The following is a 6792-nucleotide window of genomic DNA, read 5'->3' on the forward strand; positions in this document are numbered from 1 at the left end:
TTCTCACTTAAAATACAGTCCTGCCTTCAGCAGGCAGAATTACACCTGGACCTTTCTGAACTGGTGAAATCAGTGGCACTGCTCATTGGCTGGGATAGGGTTGGTGTCCATAGCTCAGAGTCAGGTCTCTGGTAATTTGAATTACAGTCAGTGCTCCTGTCTGTCAGGGTGTGTTGGCTCAGGAGGTTATGTGAGCATGGTTCTGTCTTTGCTCTGGCTCAGCTCAGGCTCAGTATCAGCTCAGTCACCCAGGACAGGGAATTGCCATTCAGATGCTCTGCGCTGCTCTGCTGGTTTGGAAAAGGTGTGTTAGCCCAGGAGCAGTGTCCAGCCCACGTGAGAAAGTCCGTGGAAGTGACTGAGGGAGGACATGGTCACAGCTGGCAGCCAGAGTCCCTGTACCGCTATTTCTTGGTGTCAGGCTTGTCCCAGCCTTGCAGTACCCACAGCATGAGAAATTGCAGGTAGGTTCCTGTGCAAGCCTTTGGCTGGTGTGTACAGGACAGTGGGGTCACTTCTTGGATCAGTCCCTCGTGTGGACTCTGCTAGGGAGGAGGTGCTTTCCCAGCCACCTGAACTCAGCATGTGCTTCCAGCTGCCTTGGGCACTTTTTCTCATGACTGTCCTGGACTCCTCAGTTTCTGTGCACAGCTGTCTTTCAGAAGTGGCTGGATTTAATGCCATGGGATTTTTCCCCCCCCCTCCTTCCACAGGTTTTGGTACCAACCATTGCATTCCTTTCCAAAGAAGAGCCTCTGCAAACTCCCCATGAGACTTTGAGGTTGCAACGAACCTGTGGTGGAGCAGCAATATCATGTACTGAGACAGATATGCAGGTAGTACATAGCTTTGAGAATTATTTGGAATAAAAGATACATATCCCATATAAATGTAATAGAACAAATTATTTTTATTGCTAGGACTGTGCTATTCTATTTCTCTTGGGATAGGAGACTTGCTTAGACCCAAGAAAAACTGCTACTGCCTCTGTGCCTGCCTCAGATTCCTGCTGTACAGATAAATACCATGGGAAAGCACTTGTAATACAAACACTTGTTTATAGGCAGACATTTAATTATCATATTACAGAATTCTGGAGACCAGCTGCCACATGAGATTTCTGGCTGGGACACTGAACATAAAATTAAAACAGTGTCACATGCCCATGGAGCTGAAAATCTCAGCATAGTATTTGCACATTCCCATTCTCTGAACAGAGCTTCCTGGATGATATTTCTGTGCAGATTATTCAGGAGGAGTTGGAGTGCTGTAAGCTTGATGACGTCTTTGTGACTGGATCAGAGAACAAATATTGTGATCTTTTCAGCATCAGCTCCCTGTGAGTGATTAAATTTCTTCTCCAAGGAATCTAGGTCATTTGCCAGGATCGGGGCGCTGGGCATTTACAGAAAGGAAAAACAAAGTGCATAGTTTTTGTGCTTTTGAATCCTAAGTTTTATTGATAGTCCTGAATCTTTTGGGGAAATGCATGATATCTTAGTGCAACATGGAGAATAATGCTACATGTAAATACCTCTGTGTAAAGGAAAGCGTGGGAGCTCCTTCTAATCCTGATATGGTTTGCAAGATTGAATCATTTTCTCAGGCAAGTAAGGATTGTATTTGTAAGAGTGTTCAGGGCTGTGTTTTCTCTCCTCATCCCTCTCTGCTTTTTCCTGCACCCACCATGACTGCCTGCTGAATTGCATTCCTGTCTCCAATACTCCCTGTGCTCAAAGCACTTGTTCCCTTCTCTTCTTTCCCTGCCAGTTCAATTCAGTCCCCGTGTCCAGGTCGAGATGTGCTTCCAGCAAGGGCTCACTAATTGTGGGGAAACTCACCAAGAGAGACTTGGGAACTTCCAAATGTGGCAGATTTCTGAAGCAGTCAGTCAGTCAGTCATTCTCTGTCCTCTTTTGCTCTTCACCTGTGACAGTGGCTACCGGAGCAAGATGCTTGGGTTTCTAAAATAGTGGCACTGGAAAACACAGTGATGGCAGCAAAGGTATTCCTTCCCTACAGGCAGAACCAGAAGGAGAAATCTGTTGGTTTCCTGCTCTGTTTCAGTGTGAATTGTCAGGAAATCAGCCTACAACATCTCCTACTCTGAGAACAGGAGATGAACTGGCAGTAATGTTTCACTAATATATTTTTGGAGCACAAAATCCCATTTATCCTGTAGTGAAAGTGTCTTAAATGCCATCTGAAAATTTCAAAGTGACACTGCCTTGTTGCCACTGTGCTGTACTGTAGGAAGGATAAGAGTCAGTAGCTCCAGGTCAGCACATGTGCATCCCTCAGGATCTGCCATCCTTTTTCACCTCTGTCCTGTCTCTGGGTCTGATCATTGCCTATGAAGCCTTAAACAAACTGGAATATTGTTCTGTTCCATGTAATAAACCCATATTGGTGGGACTCCCAGGAGCAGATATGGAGGTTTATAACTGCAGGTTTTTGGGGCTGTAGCTCATGAGCCAGCACTCCTGGGTTAAACCTGGAGCTATGTGGGATTGTGTGCTGCTGCTCAAAAGTCAGGCAAGGCATAAAACGTGCTGCAAGCACTGGCTCAGTGCTTTTCAGCAGTGTAGGCAAAATGTGATCACAGCCATGCAGCCTGGATGAGAGCCCCAGAGAGCTGCTCTGCTGAGAAGCTTCTGTAAGCAGTGTCCCCTCTCAGAAAACAAGTCCTATTTTAATGTGCCTCTGTCTTTTCTGGTGCCAGGAAGCAGGAACATTGCTTCTGGCTCTGTAGATGCCCTGTGGTATCAGAGTTTCTCTTTTTTTTTAATTCAGCATGTGTAAAGCAGCTCATTACCAGAGTCAGTGGCTGTCCTGGGCAGTGGCCCTCATGTCCTCTCAGAGCTGGATCAGTATTTAGGCTGCAAATGAGGCTTTACCAAGCTCCTTGCCTGGTGCTGCAATGCCTGAGCTCACCAGAGACCTGGGCACATCCAAGTGCAAATACTGAAAGTGGAAAAAAGAGCAGGGGAAGGAGGATCCCACAGCCTAGGGGAGGGGTTGTGTCATTTGTTTGTTGTAGTTTTTGTAAGATCCTCCCCCCTTTATCCTGAGGTCATGAAATGCTTTTATTCCAGCAGTGTCGTAGTATGAAGAAACACAAAACCACAGAGTCCTGTTGCAATATACTCTGTTGGTGGAAATCATGTGAATGTTTTGAAAGACCATAAGTTTCTTCACAGATCCTACTGATTAGTGTGTCTGAACTGTAAGCAGAGCTCTGGGCATCTGCCCTGCATTGCCACAGTGCATATGATGAAAAATGACCCATCATCCACCAGAACACAATTCTGTGACACACTGGGCAAGTGTGCTGGGATTTTGAGGAAAACACTTTAGAGATGGGGGAGAGGGAAGGAAGATAAATAAAGGTAGAAAATACCCCGTGTACCAGTTACAGGGACAGTTTTCACCACTGCTCTTTGGTGAAGTTAGAGTTGTAGTAACCCTGGCAGAAACCTCATTTCTACTGTGCTCCCTAGGGAAGCCTGAAGGCTCTGAGAGTGGTTTACTCATACAGGGTGAAGAGAAGGGACAGGGATTGGTTTCACAGGTTGTATCAGGGGGAGGATGTGCAGACTGTGGAGGAGCATTGCCATTCCTGCTGGCAGCAGAAGCCCCAGAAAGAGCTGAATTTACCTGGTGCAGCTGGTGGGATTGGACCCACAGGTTTCCCAGAGGCAGTCTGTCCTGTGTCCTGATCTGCTTTATTTGAGAAGAGAAAGAGCCAGTGTTGGTGTTTCTGGGATGCTGTCTGAGCTCAGGTGGCTCTATCTCCAAGTGGCCAGTGGGCTTGGAAAGGAGGGGATTCACACCATGCTGCTGTGGATGTCTTACATGTCCTAGCTCTTCCCAGGGAGTGAAAACATTGCATTTTCCAGAAGCCAGGCTTTTACTTGCAATGACAGAGATATTTATCTTGCTGGGGCTGCCCAAGATACCGCCCAGAAAATCTCTTCTGGGAAGTGACCTCACAGATGGGCCTTGTGAGAAGGAAATGCTTTTTGTCCCAAGAGTCATCCCTGGTTCCCATTTGACTTTGTCACTGCTGTGGGCATTGTATGAGCTTGTGTGAAATCCCTGATTTCCCCAGGCTTGCAAGAGCTGCTTGGCCACGAGGACTGGTGGTCACTGGAGGTACCGGCCACGTGTCCGAGAGCACGGCCGGGCTCAGCCACACACAGGGAATGAACGGGCATCCTCGACATGTGAGGCTGATGTAAACACCTGTGCCTTTCTACATCTCTGAGTCTCACTCTGGGCTTTGGTGCAGTTCTTCTTCCCTTTATTTTAAATGAGGTTTTTTTCACAGAGTCTTGAGTTGCTGTAGCCTCACAAATGAAATCATTAAGGAGAACTATTTGAGACCAGTACCAAGTGGTGCAGGATCAGGGGTTCAAATTTGCTTCCAGGAGAATCTCTTAAAATTGCTCAATCAATCAGAGGCTCATTTTTATTTTAACACATTATTTAACATTGAAATTCTTGTGAATTTTGGGATTTCTTTAACAGAATAACTAAAATTGCTAAGGTGAATTTAAGACATAATTAAGGATTTCTTCAGGATTATATTTGATGAATCTTATCCTATTCAGAAGTGTTCTACAAAAGATTATGCTATTTGGATGTATCTAAATTCCAAACAGCTTTTGCACCAAGCAGTATTGTTTTGATATTTCACATCTTTTTAAAAAGTCTCATCTCAGTATTTTCAGCCAGTTGGAAAAGGCTTTGTATCAAACCCTGTCAAATCTGGGAGACTTGCAGTCCCTTACACTGCTCTGTCAGGTCCTTGTGCTTTCAGCTGACTGCATTTAATAATGATAATATTCAGTGGTAATATTCAGGACTTGGGAAGCGTTTCTTGTTTTCCAAAGGTTTTTTTGGCACTTGGGAGGATTAATCCAGCCAGGCTCATGCTCTAAACTCTATGAGACCAAAGGGACCTCCTGGACCTCTTGGCTTTGCACAGAGCTATGGAATTGCAGCCTGTGAAACACCTGGGTCTTCTTAGCTAGCCTGTGTTGCTCTGAAAGCATTAACACGGCAGTTAAAGGATATTTAAACTTCCTGAGGGTTCAGGTGGTGGCAGAAGTGAGACCCCCGTGGGCTCAGCCCTCGCTGCGCTCCCCACGCTGGCAGCACACAGCTGGGGAACAGCTCATGGCGATGGAAACACAAACAAGGGCTGTCAGGACACTTCTGCTCAAAGGTCACTGGGAAATGACAGACACTTAAATGTTGTTTTGTCTCTGTTCCACAAGCTGGAAAATAACAGGATTGGATTTTGATCAAGAGCTCTGTTTTATTCCCTCCAGTCATCAGCTTTGTGGTGCCCCGGATACTACGACGAAGTGTGGCTGATGGTCAAGGGAGGAGAGCTTTGAGGGTTCGTTCATTTTTTGGATTATTTTGGAGTTCAGCTGTTTATATACAGTGAGCGCTGTATATAAACAGCTGAACTCCAAAATAATCCAAAAAATGAATGTCTTTGGGACATGGTCTGTTTTTTCTGATGCTTTCCAACCTGAGGCTGCTGGCCCCAGGCTGGCTGGTTGCTGAGCCAGCCCTTGTGATACCCCAGCTTCCTGGGTGCCCCAGTGCTGGCAGCTGGGGCAGAACAAGACGCAGCCAGTGCATATCTGGGTTCTCTGATCATTTGATACAAGGAAAAAGTGCAGCTCTCCTGCAGGGAGGCAGTTTCTGTTCCAACAGAGAGCCATGGATGATCCTCACCCCTCTGAGATGTGAGAGGAGTCTCCTGGCCAGCCGGATTTGGAGCAGTCATGTTAGCTGTGGGTTGAACATATGGAAATGTGATCTTGATGTGCAAGGTCCTTACTATTATGTTCCCAACTATTTAAAATTAATATTTTCTGAACCCTTATGCAGCCCAGTGTCCACCCTGGCCAGCTCCAGTAGCTGAAGAGAGCAACAGTGCCATGTTTGGGGGTAATTAAAAGCTGCTGCTCTCAGCCCTCACCCAGCAATGTGCCTCAGTGGATGGAGACTTCAGCCTGTGTTTGAGTATTGTTTGGTCATTTAATTTAATTTCTAATAGTCTTTCCATTTCAATTATATCTCCTGAATAATTCCTCCTGTTTGGAGGACAGTGCAGTAAGTGACTTCTCCCTAATCTGATTTCTGATTCTTAGTGGCCTGGATAGATCAGCATTAGTTTGCTATTTCAATCTGATCCATCAGAGTCCTCTGCTGTACAGGGTTGCTCTTTTATATCACGTAGGTGGCAAAACCACAGCTTGATGCAGCTGGTCTCCAACACAGGTCATGTGTGTGTGGAGCAGGGAGGATTATCAGCCTCACCCTGTGCCCAAATCAGGGCAGGGGCTGAGAGCAGAGGTCTGGTGTTGACCAGAGTTGCTGGGGAGAAAAGGGGTCTCTGCAGCCTGAGAACGGGGTGTGTGATGCAATGCAATGATAACTTCATAAATCAAATGAATCCTTTGTTGTCTGGATGCTGGAAAGGTTCATTTGACCCCTTTGCCACCCCAGTTCTGCAAATAATGGACTGTTTTAGAGTGTAACTGGAAATAGAAATCCCCCTAAAGTATTGGTTTGCTGTGTCTGGTGGAAGCTGCAGTTCAGGCAGTCATCAGTCATGGCTGAACAAGGTGGACAGAGTGTCGAGGAGGGGATTGGCCTGGGCTTTGGGATGGAAAGTCATTCCACTCTCCTTTATGAAGTACCACACTGCTCCTTGCTGTCCAAACCCTTACTGATGGCTTCTGGGCTGGAAAGAGAGAAAAGAGAAAG

General features: G+C 46.2%; 1 long non-coding RNA gene across 1 annotated transcript; it reads right to left on the reverse strand.

The window, feature by feature from the left end:
- Positions 1 to 925: 925 nt before the first annotated feature.
- On the reverse strand, positions 926 to 3859 carry LOC131583123 (uncharacterized). Its single transcript, XR_009278451.1, has 3 exons — positions 3658 to 3859; positions 1842 to 2016; positions 926 to 1395 (listed from the first exon to the last, which is right to left on the reverse strand). It is a non-coding gene; the product is annotated as an uncharacterized LOC131583123 (long non-coding RNA).
- Positions 3860 to 6792: the final 2933 nt, after the last annotated feature.

The sequence above is a fragment of the Poecile atricapillus genome, chromosome 11 (genome assembly GCF_030490865.1).
Source record: "Poecile atricapillus isolate bPoeAtr1 chromosome 11, bPoeAtr1.hap1, whole genome shotgun sequence".
Lineage (NCBI taxonomy): Eukaryota > Metazoa > Chordata > Aves > Passeriformes > Paridae > Poecile > Poecile atricapillus.